We start from the raw sequence: 12494 nt of genomic DNA, 5'->3' as shown, positions 1-12494 counted from the left end.
TGTACTTTTAAATCAGTACCTAAAAGTGCTGTATAGTAAATACAATGCGAGAATCATGCAATTCCTCAATAATTGCAATGCCTTGATTAAATCAGTTCTGCATCAAAAATGAAGAGCATATTGTAAATATGTTTACTTTTCATTTGAATTAAGTTACTATTCCTATTAATATTTTAGACATGTCATAAATATTTTAGGAAGCAAGATTTTCTTTATGTTTACAGATGATGACAGCTGATGTAAAATTTAAGGGAAAAGAAAAATCTATGTAAATATGCAGGTATTTATTAGGTGTAGATAGTCTTCACTGTAGAATATGTCCATTTGAATAAATATTTTTCTGTGAAGTTTATTCTATCTGAAGTTTATATTTTCTCCTTTACTCCTTTACCTCATATGATTTAATAATTTAAGTTGATGGAAAAAATATTTTGCAAATCTGAGCTTTGAAATATTTATTAGAAGGAAGAAAAAATCACGAGAAGAAAATTAAGTGAAATTGAGAGACCAGTTTACAGTCCTGTTTGTACAATTCCTGAAGGAATAACGAATCTTTCCTCCTTAAATTTGGGCTTTTGCTAGAACCAATTATTTTTCTTATAGAAACCTTCTTATATTACACCTTTTTGTTTGTTTGTTTGTTTTGTTTTCTTCCCTTCTTCTTAACACAACTAATGCAATGGTTAAAACACAGGGAGAAATTTTGCTTGTTTCAAAAACCAAGTCTGAAATAGCTTTCTAAGCTATGACTTTGACTGCCAGATCTTCAAATAGCCCATAAAATGTTTTGTGTGCTGCTTTTCTTTTCTGTATTTTTTTTCCAAACATTTCAGAAATTAATTGTCAAAGACTTCTGTCATTTAATACCTTTTCTAAACAAAGTGGTTGTGATTTCCTTCTAAAATCTGTAGTTAACTGCACAAAAAGTGTACTTAGGTATACAGTAAATTCTAAGTGAATGGTTGAGTACATCTGAATGCCTGCTACATATTAAAGATGTTTACTTCATAACACACTTGTGGGAAATATAAAATTCCCATTTTTAAAAGTGGATATTGGGGTCACATGGCAAGGTTTTTGTAGCAGGGAAGCTTCAGTGTTGTACTCTGTGAGCAGAGCCCAGCGGCTGCCCCATGTCAGATCAGAGCCAGCTCCAGCCAGCTCCAAAAGGGACCTGCTGCTGGCCAGAGCTGAGTCATGAGCAACGCTGGCTGGGCCTCTGGGAGAGCAGATTGAAGAAAGGGGGGGGAAAAACAAACTGTTATGCTACAGAAGCTGGGAGAGAGGGGTGAGAAAATGTGAGAGAAGCAGCCCTGCAGCCCACAGGGTCAGTGCAGCAAGAGGGCAGGAGGGGCTCCACGCATGCAGCACAAGTTCCCCTGCGGCCTGTGGAGAGGCCCCCCCCCGGTGGAGCAGGCTGTCCCCCTGCAGCCCACGGGTCCCACATGGAGCAGATCTCCACGCTGCAGCCCGTGGAGCAGCCCCCGGTGGAGCAGGTGGATGTGGCCTGGAGGAGGCTGCGGCCCATGGAGAGCTCCCTCAGGAGCAGGCCCCGGGCCGGAGCTGCAGCCCGTGGAGAGGAGCCCACGCAGGAGCAGGGGGGCTGGGGGCCGCCTGTGGGGGACCCGTGCTGGAGCAGTTTGCTCCTGGGAGATGGACCCTGTGGTATGGAGCCATGTGGGAGCAGTTCTTGAAGAGCTGCCGCCTGTGGGCAGCCCCCTCAGGCTCAGTTTGGGAAGGACGGCATCCCGTGGGAGGGACCCCACGTGGAGCAGGGGCAGAGAGTGACCGTGAAGGAGCAGCGGAGATGAAGCATCAGGGACTGACCGCAGCCCCCATTCCCCGTTCCCCATTACCCATTCCCTGCGCTGCTCAGGGAGAGGAGGGATAAGAAAGTGGGTTGGGGGTGTGGGGCGTGGGGTTTAGTTTACTTTTAGTTTCTCACAGCTCTTTTAGTAATGGACAATATATTAATTTCCCGTATGCATATTTTTAGCATGTGATGGGAAATGGTGAGTGATTTCCCTGTCCTTATCTCAAACTTTGAGCCCTTTTCCATTATGTTTTCACCCTCTTTTCCTTTGAGGAGGTGAAGTGAGAGAGCAGTGTGGTGGAGTTCAGCTGCCCAGCAAGGTGAAGCCGTTACTGTGGGAGCTTGTTGCAGATAGCAGCTCACCATTTAAGAACACCCTAGGGTAGAGCTCAATCATCAAAATCCAGTAGGATAACATTTTTCCCTAAGATTATATGCTAGCCTCAGTGATTTGAAGTGGGAAGTACGCAATTTATAAAAATATTTTGTCAGAATAGCTTTAGACTTTACATAGGGAAAGTAGAAAAACCTGGGTAAAACAAAAGAGAAAACAAGATACCCGCAACTGTAGAAAAGATTAAGCCTTGTCAATACCATTTCCTTAAAATGGTATGATACTGTCTTTGGAAAAGGAAATAATACACCTTTATTTCATATTATTTTGAACCCATGTTAAAAGACTATTGCTTTTTAAATCACTTGAAATTTTATTTCCATTAAACAGAATGCCACATTTTTATGTGGCACATTGTACATGCACTGAGATCAGTTTGACTTTGTCCTAAATGCTGCAAGCTGGTGACAGAGTACGTTTCCTATAATGCAGTGCACTAGTCCTCTAAAGAAATATGATGCATCACACTTTCAGACCTAGTATGTGAAATACATTTTGATACTCAGAATTGTGGGATGAGAACCAAAACTAAAAACAATTGAACCCCAAGCCTCCTTATATTACCCTCCCTGTAATACCATATTATCACACAAGGCTAACAGTCTTCGGGAAAAAAAAAAAAATCAGTCCAGTAAGCAAACAATTTTTTTCTTCTGATGTTTTATTTTATTTACTGCTATTTTATTTACTGTTTGATATTTAACTTCATGCTGTAAAGAATGCCAAAATATGTCCTTCAATTCTGTTAAACAGATATTCATGTATTCATGATTTTTTAAAGTATTGAAATATGTTGATTTCTTGTAGACAGAAAATTAATCTTTTTACTCATTTCTAAATCGCACTTTCTGTAAAATATATGAAGTTAGTTAAATGACTCTGTTTACCTGATAAAGTTGTGTTGCTACAAATGGTATGTCACATACAATCAAAAAAAAATACGTAGAAGGTAAGACTGCCCATGCATAGAGAAATCAATGCTTTCTTCTGACAGAATTCTATGCATTTTAGAATGACTGCCTTTGGACATAAGTTAACTTACCCAAGTTATTGCAGTAGATTTTCAGAGTAATTTTCTTTCTATGGTTCCTTTATACCATACTTATGTCTTATCATCAGCTAAAAATAAAAAATAAAAATAAAAAAAAATAAAAAAGTGTGTAAGATCTCTTTATTTTCCCATTGTTCCATTTCATTGTCTTTAAAAAAAAAAAAAAAAAAAGAGGAAAATTAATCTCTGGCCATGCAAAGTGAATCTGGTCATTTTCCGAACTGATTCTTCGCTGCCCTTTACCTTCAGGGTTAATTACAGAAGAGCAAAATGTGGCTAAACGTGCTGGAGTTGCAGGGAAGTCTTAAATAATGATTTTTAGCTCACTACTTTTCTACTATTATAATTGCAATGCTAGAAATATATATATATATTTTTTTTCCTATAATGAGTTTTGATTTCAGTTGTGTATCAGCTGTTCAAATCCTAACACTTGATTGTAACATCTTATTTCATTCCCTCGCAATGAGAAGTTTAATCATCTGCTTGAATGAAACATTTCTCCTTGTACACTGTGCTTTTTTCAAAAGCACTAAGCTCTTTTTCTGTACAAAGTTATTTTTCTATGTTTCTAGTAAGTAGCTAAATTCCTGTGTCTTTTTTCCTTCTATCATACCCTTCAGACAGACAGAACTTGAAAAAAACTTGTCAACTTCCTATGGAAGATTTTTTTTTTTTTTTTTTAAACATCATAAATGTTTAGGATGAACGTCTGGAAAGACTCTTTTGGAAGAAAGAAAAGGTGTTGTCTTTCCTTGATGATGGCTGCTGAATTTTCAAGAAAAAATTTCACTGCAGCTTGGCAGGATCTGTCACTCAATGGACTGTATTTGTCTGTAGTGAAAGAAAAGTCTTTGTGAAGGGAAAGGAACTGAACACACTCTTTGATGTGATCAATACTGAGATACAAGGCAGGAAGTATAATTGACCATTGACCATGTATTTTGTTGACTGCACACAAAGCATTCAATATCATCTGACATAACTATCTTTGGAGGATACTATTAAAAGTATCTTAGTGAATTTATCACAGGTTATCTGTTGTTATAAAGGAAAAAAAAAAGATTATAGAAAGATATCAGCACGCAACAGCAGTTTGTCACATCTGAAGAGTGTTTCTAAACAGAAAGATCTGAGAGTCTATTTGTGAGGACCTTTTAAATTGAGGAGGACATTTAAATGTACCCTGATGGAAACAAACATACATACTATAATTGCCATTGGCAAAAGCAAACTACCCTGTAGATGCAAATTTAAGGACTTTTTTCACTTCAGTCTCAAAGAAAAATATCATGAGAGACACAGAAAGTATAGTAATAAGTGATGGTACTGGACTTTAGGCAACCTGATCTAGTGGAAGGTGTTCCTGCCTATGGCAATGGGGTTGGAACTGTATGATCTTTAAGGTCCTTTCCAACCCAAACTGTTCTATGATTCTAAGCTGAGGATAAATACATGAAGTACGTACATATTGGACTTTATTTCTCCCAGTGCAATGGATGGAAAAACAGAAGCCATTTAGTCCCAGAAGCAGTCCTTCTGCTGTCTTTATCACTTTGGCCCTCTATTTGCCTTCCTCCTTTTAGGATTTTTATATTTATGGCATTTCATCTTCATCTACACAAAACCAAACCAAAACCATTATGGAAAAAGGCCATCCGAGTGGAATCTCATAAGGAGATTAGCATTAAATATTCTGAGCCATATCAGAATTTCTTTCTGGAAGAGGTACGGAGAGAGTAACAAGGCAAGTAAAGATCTAATAGATTTCAAGTTTTGGAGGATGTCAGGAACATGACAAGGAAGCAAGTACAAAGAAATGAGGTTTGGTCGGTTTACATATATTCAGAAACACGGTGAGACAGCCACAAAAACAGTTAACATGGTGGCCAGCCTTTTTATCCCTGCAGACATCTGCAAATCCACAGAAGACCAAACAGTTTCCGAGCTTTAGCCTCATCTTTTGTGAATGTTTGTCCACATCAGAAAAAAAAAAAAAAATGGTTCAATTGAGTGGAAAGGCAGAACCTTGGCTCACTTCTCGGGGAGCAAGACATCAGAAGCCTCAGATAAAGTACGTTGGCAGCAGTATCTGGGAAACATACAAGACATCTGCACCATCCTTTAGCAAGCCTTTATTGTCAGCCTTTCGGTCTCTTCAAATCTAAAGCCTCATCAAATCAACAACTGAAACAATTTTCCAATTTAGGAAAAATAAAAAGAAAATGAAAAAGAAAAGCAAAAGAAAAACACTGCCTATAACAATACTTCCTAAACAGCAAAGAATGACTAGGAAAAAAAGGCAAGAAGAAAAAGCTACTCTTAAAATTATATACTTCAAATACACATGGAGAATGAGGATGGGAAGGGGGAAAGGAGTGCTAAAGAAATGCTGAATACACTCTCTCAAGAAAAACATCCAGACCATGTTAGCTTGTGGGAATTTTTATTAGTTCTGAAAATAGAAGCAGGGCATTGGGGTTGGGGAGAGGGGAGTGTCTCAAACCAGCTGCAGCTCATTTTAATTAAGGGCTAATTAGCAAGTAAGGCTTGTGGAAGTGGGAGAAGTCTATGTCCCTATATAATACAGAGCAGCTCACTAAAACAGTTTTTGAGAGCTTGGGGTGAGTGGTACTGGTAGAGGAGAGAAGAAAAATGATTAAATTTAGAAGTACTTGAGTACTTCTATAGGTATTTTCTTTAAAAAAAAAAATCAATTTGCCTAGGATTTCCTTGGGTGTAAAGCTCTGGTAGGAGAAAAATGTTAAACGTGGAGATCAACAGATATCAGGTACAGAAACTTAGCCTTCTAAATCTATTGTTTCCTGAACGATTTTTTTTTTTCTTGGTCTTTTCTTTTTATTTCCCATGTCAGTTATTCAGATAGTTCTACATTGCGTTACCATGTAACATATCTTTTTGTGCAATAACTAAAAATCATACCAGTTTTCTACTAGTGCTGAGATATTCCTGAATTGTCTGGCTATCTATGGTCTGTATCTCCTCACAGAACATAGAGTAGTTTTGTATTTACAAGATCTGTCTTAACCTTAGTTTATTTAAATCTAATCTTTTCTTGCATGTGGGACCTTAATAGGTGCATGGCTGGTATTTCCCACTGCTCCAAATTCTACTTAATGGAGGTATGGAAAGGCATAAAAATCTATCTAGGAAAAAACACCTGCTGGATCAGTCTTCTGAGGTTCAACAGATAATAATTAATTACCCTTGCTGAAAAATAGTAACAGAGGTATTCCTTATGTGGAAATGACAATATGGTACTTATGTCTTGAGCTCTGCGTGTGTATTTAGAAAAAAATATACTAGCTTGGATCTAGATGTTCTTTATTGCTCCCTAAATTCTATGAATCTGAGGATGCTGTATAACAGAAAAGGTTGCATTATTAAACAGCATTATTAAACAGAAGGTGAATGAGAAATTTTGACCTTCACTATTATGTTATCTGGCCTATCTGTAGGTCAGCTGTGTGGGTGACATCTCCTACCAAGGGAATCTCTTGAAAGGGAAGATAAGTGTGTGTAAAATTTCAACCCCTCAGGGCTGTGCTATGTATGTGTTTCCAACTATTCAATAATATTGGAATGCAATTGGTTGAACTGGGGAAATGTCAAGGTTTTTCTAATGACTGAAAAATAGCAGATTCTGTGCACACCTTGTTAGGGCACGAGGAGATGTCAAGAAAGAGCACGAAGGGAAATAAACGTTTCTAAACTTCAGTTCCTGGGAAAATAAGGTAGTAAGTATTCTTGGGAGACATTTCCAGACATGTGAGGGACGGGATGTTGACTGCCAATGGGCAACATGGATTTATCAAGGGTGACTTGTAATTGACCAAGCTTTTTGTTTTCTAGGGTGAAATTACTGGCTCTCTTGGCAATGGAAAAGCAGTGGATGACATTTACCTTGACTTTAGCAAGCTTTCAGCATGGTCTTCTGTAGCACCCTTTTTGTGAAGATGGAGATGTGTGGACAGGTGCGAGGAATACAAGGTGGGTAGAAAATTTTTGAAAATTGAAATGCAAATGACCAACTTATTGAATTTTAACTGGTGGGTGATTGAGTGGTCTTTTCTGAGGGTAGTACTGGGACTGCTGTTTTGCATCTTCACCTGTGACATGGATAAATGTCTTGTAGCAATGCTGGCTCCTACTGTGACCCTATCTCAGGAGCTCTGTGGGCAAGACTCATGATGCAGTAGGTGTGGTTGCTTTAGGTATAGCACAGATAGTGTCTAGTGGTTCTCTGCTATTTTGTTGACTTGTTAGGTCAGTTTCCAGTGACTTCTCTGTGCCCTTTTGGTACCTTCTTCCATGCCGGCTACTATATTAACTGTTCAGTCACAGTTCGTGTGTCTCGTTGGACTTCTGTTCTCTGGTGCTTCTTTGGTTTTGCTTAAGTAAAACCTGAATATGTCTACTCTTCCCACCAGCACCACCAAGAAGGCATTCCCATCCCAGAAGAAAATTTCTTAGTGTGTTTTAGCTCCTATCCACCTTACGAATACAATGTTTGTTGCACTTTTTGCTGTGTTTCAAACAGGAGATGGTTAAGCAACAGATTTTTTCCTTCCCTGTTTATTTCCTTAAAGTCCAACTTGAGACTCAAAATTTGTTAAGGTATAGACAGAAATTTTGATTGCTAATAGTTTCACTCATTCCACTCTTGCCACAACATGTGATGAAAGTATGTTGGCCTAGTTGAGTTAACAGGCATTATTTAGGCTGAATGCAACTGTCAATGCAAATTTGTCTAGTGAATTTATGAAATGTATTTTTCTTGTGGCCAATTGAGTTTCATGTGCTTCTCTGGTGAGCTAGCCATGCAATAACACATTGTATATCTTGTGGCTGTTAAATCATGCGGATTGTCTAGAGGCATGTTCAAACTGATATACTGCCTGACATAAAATACAGAATTCCTTTTAGTTCCGAGTGGGTCCAAGATACTTTGATACTGCTGAAAATGCATTTAATACTGTGTAAGTGAATTATGTGGTTTCTTAGTTCTTTCGCTTGATATCAGTGGTATGTTTTTTAGGACAGTTGATAGCAGAGGGAGGAGCAAATACTGTCCCTTTCATCAATAACTGAGTTTGGAGTACAAAAAAGGGCATGGCCTGACACAAAGATATCTGCATTTGACCATTTGAACACTTGAACAATCTGTTATAAGTCTTCAGTGTCTAGTCATAGAACTTTTTTGCTTTGTTTTCCTTTTTTTTAAAAAAAGTACTGTTTAGTACCAAAGGGTATATTCAGCTGAATTCCCGATCTCTTGGTTTCATTGAAAGAGGCATCATGCTTTACCATCAGCAATGAGATTGAATACAGTAAATGAAATTAAGCAAAATGGTAAATGTGAAAGTGGCCTATACTGAAAGATCTTTCATCAGGAAAGAAAGCTAGAAGAAGAATCTCTCTGTAACATTAAAAAAAAAAAATCTAATTTAAATTTAGTAAAAATTTCCATATGTAATAAGGACCACAACATTATAGCTAAATGTGGAAACAATAAGAGAGCAAGAATTCATATCAACCCCTATTCTTGAAGTTATGCCATTTAGACAGCCAAGTTATAGGGTGAGGGTAGAGGTTCATTGCTGTGAAGATACAGCATGTAGTAATATTCCAAAAAGATACTAGTAGTATGTAAACTTGAAAGTAGTATCCAAAGAAGGAAAAACAACTAAGTCATGTGGAAATTAACATTGGAATAGCATGGCTCTGAATGTGATGCCTACAAGCAAAATAAATCTGAAATTTTAGTCTAATGCTACTGAAGTGATCTGGTAGTCCTGTGGGGAAAGCAGAGTAATCCAAACATAGTTGTTGTATGTAGGTCTTGGCAGGTCCACCAAACTTGGAAAATAACTTTTGTTGTTGTTTGCTTGCCTAGAAGGAAAAACAGTTCTTATTTTTAAAAGCTGTGAAACTGTTTCAGAAGATGTCTTCTCATCAACATAAAATTTCTGCTGTGCTCTAATGAAGTGTTGGCTTCTGGCTATGTTAAACTTGATTATAATTATTTTCCTCCTAACACCTTTGTATCTTATGATTCTTGCCTCATCAAGTCTGATAGCAGATGCAGAATTAAAAGAAAGTTCAAATGTTTAATTCATGGTAATTTGTTCAAATTTTTATGATCTGAATAAAATAGCCTGTATGATATATTTGATTCTTCATCTTGTGCTGGTTTAATAAATTGTTTTTGTAATTATTTGATGTTTTATAAAAAAAATAGATACAGCTTAATGCCATCAATAACTTTTAAATTGAGGTGTTAGTTTAGGCAACTGAAAAAAAACAAACCACTAAGATTTCATGCAACAGTCAAATATGTGGAACCTTCTAGTTTTTCTATATAAATGATATTTGACAATACCTCTCCCAATGCTCTACTATAATGAAGAACTTAAAATAATGCTAAGTTCTAGAAGCATCTTTGCAGAACATTAATATGTTAATGTTAAAGCAATTGGTAATCAACCTTACATGACCTTTTTAATTGTGGCCTAACATTAAGGACAGTGCTATTATCTCCTTGAAAATTTTACTTAAGTTTGTATGATTATCAGCATTCATAAATGTTTGAATCACCAGCTGAAGGGTCATATGGTAAGGATTTAAAGAAGCCCAAAATCTCTTCCAGAACCCAATTTGGAATGCTAAAGTAGAGGTCAAAAGCAAAGCAATGTTAACATTTCAAAAATCCAAATTTTTCTGGCTCACAGCAATTTTGTTTGCTTTAGCCCAATTTGGGCATAAACAAAACTACAGAAATGAGAAAACCCAGCTTCCCTGCCATCTTAATTGCCAGTGTATTGAGTGGAGGGACCTCAGTCACTGCATTTCCTTGCTGGTTTACCATGTCTTCAGCAGGGGTAGGTGAACTCTTCTTGCTTACAGTAGCAAGGACAATGGATCACAGCTTAAGTTAGTAGAAGATACTCCTATCTTTTCTAGGAAAGTATCCAGGAAAGCAAAGGGAGGTAGTGGGTTTCTTTGAATGTATATATGTGTATATATATATGTGGTACATTAAAATGCTGTACTAAATATATTGATGTTTGTGTATTCCTGCTTCTATGCTATTATAGGATTTCAGTTCTTCACAGTTTAGGAAATAATTTCCTAATTTCTCTCCAAGCAATTATGCCAGCACATCATGCAAACAATTTTATTACAAAGTATTAAAATTAATATTTGAAAAAACACTGCACAACTCTGAGGTGTCTGTCAACCAATATTAGTTGGAAGTTATAACATGTAAAATTGTTGCAATGTTCATCCCATGTTTAACAGTCTTCATAGTGTTCTCTGTTAGGAATGGGTATTGTTCTCCTGATGGACTGAAGGACAGAAGTCAGATTTCATCTTGGAAAGCACCCAAACAGCACTAATTTAACTCATTATTATGCTAATCAGTCATTTTTAGTAAGATATTTTTTGGTAAGCCACACTTACTGTGTGTGCTGTGTCCTGCTATCGAGTTGGGTTGTTTTATCTTTTAGTTTAGAAGACTTCTCAGCTCCTTCAGATCAGTGTAACTGAAAATGGCTGCAACTGCACATTTTGTCTACAGGGACAGTGCAGAGGAATTCCTCCTCCACTTCCCCCCCCTCCCCCCCCCGGAATTTTTGGCCTTCCTAAAACTGAGAAAAATACTGGGGTATAGAAGTCTATCAGAGTACATCAAGACAACAATCACCTGTCCTGTTTAGTCTGTGAACAGTTAAGATCCTAAACTTTGACTTAATACTGTCAAAACTACCAAAGCAAGGAGATTTTAAATGTGATGTGTAGCTGTTAAAGACAGCAATGGACAACCACACTGAGTGTCTTTTCCATTTCAAGATTTCTAAGGTTTATTAAGCTAGTGTCTTAAATTGAATCATTTCTTTTTGTTTGGAATGACCATAATATAATAGTCTAAGTTATGGCCCCAGCTCAAGTAGTCTGTCTTGTCTTGTAAAGTGACTTGCAAATCTAATTAGTTCTGAATGCAAATTTCCGATGAGAATTACATTGACCAACAAAATCCTTTAAGCAGCTGTAGAATACAGTTTTGCTTTTATTAAGTCACTACATGTGATACTTAAGGAAAGGGTGGAATTGCAGTGACACCAGGACTTCAGGCTAGAGTTTTCTATTTCTTACTCTCTACCTAGAAGTCCTAACAGTTTGTGCATAACCTCTGCACACACTTTGAGTTTCTTAAGCTTCAATGTTGCTTTGGCTCTGTTTTTGCCCACATCTTACCACATATTTCTCTTGGGTTATTTCCCTTGCCTTTATCCATTAAGTATTTTTGTGACCTGCTTGGTACTTCAGAAGTCCATTGAAATTTGAGTAATATGGAAGAGAACAGTGATCAGAAAAAGGAAAAAAGCTATTACATTTTTCAAGGTACTATAAGAAGTATGCCCTGCTCTCCCAGTGTAATATAGATATATTGATCTGCTTGGAGTAGGTGACATTTTTTAACAAACTCTACCAGAATTAATAGTACAGCCAGAATCACATTCTTAGGCATACTTCTAGTGTATCTGATGAAGTCAAATAACTGCAGGCAAGCTTTGAAATTTACAAAAAAAACACCCTATATAGTAGTTTTACTACTATATAGAGTAGTATAATGTACATTTGAGATTATAAAATTTGGTATAAATTGGGATTTTGTACAGATATGACTATGAGAAGAACTTGTTCACAACTATATTTAAAACTTAAGTTTAGAGCAGTATAGGGTTTTGTTTAAAATATATGAAAAAAAAAAGGCTTGCCTCTAGGTTTAATCGATTTGAAAATGTTTCAATGAGAGGCCAGGCAGAGCATTTTAGGTAAGATTAATGCATGCTGTTGGGGGTTTTATATTAGTTCATTTTTCTTTCCTGTCTGCTGTGATGTCAGTGGCTCATGTTTTCAACCAGTAAAACACAACCTAAAATTATAGGTTGCTAAATACAGATAACTTGACACATCATTTCGTTTGACAGTTTATTTGTAATGAAGACCCCAAAGCAAAATCTAAAATGTTAATTGAGGCAGAAATAAAACCTTGCTATAATTTTTAGTTGTTGCAGCTTAAATTAATGGACAGAAAATATGATAAAGCTCAACAATAAATGAATACAGAGGTGGCTGACTCAGAACAGGGTTTCTCTCACTAGATTCCATTTAAGAGGCAAGGGTCATAATTTTAAGGTTAAACTTTC

General features: G+C 36.9%; 1 long non-coding RNA gene across 1 annotated transcript; it reads left to right on the top strand.

Moving 5' to 3' along the window:
- The first annotated feature begins 5908 nt into the window (after positions 1–5908).
- LOC121070087 lies at positions 5909–12019 on the top strand. Its single transcript, XR_005819879.1, has 3 exons — positions 5909–6049; positions 7132–7269; positions 10791–12019. It is a non-coding gene; the product is annotated as an uncharacterized LOC121070087 (long non-coding RNA).
- Positions 12020–12494: the final 475 nt, after the last annotated feature.

The sequence above is a fragment of the Cygnus olor genome, chromosome 4, assembly GCF_009769625.2.
Source record: "Cygnus olor isolate bCygOlo1 chromosome 4, bCygOlo1.pri.v2, whole genome shotgun sequence".
Classification (NCBI taxonomy): domain Eukaryota; kingdom Metazoa; phylum Chordata; class Aves; order Anseriformes; family Anatidae; genus Cygnus; species Cygnus olor.
The sequence above is the reverse complement of the archived record's forward strand: the minus strand, read 5'-3'. Positions and strand labels throughout refer to the sequence as shown.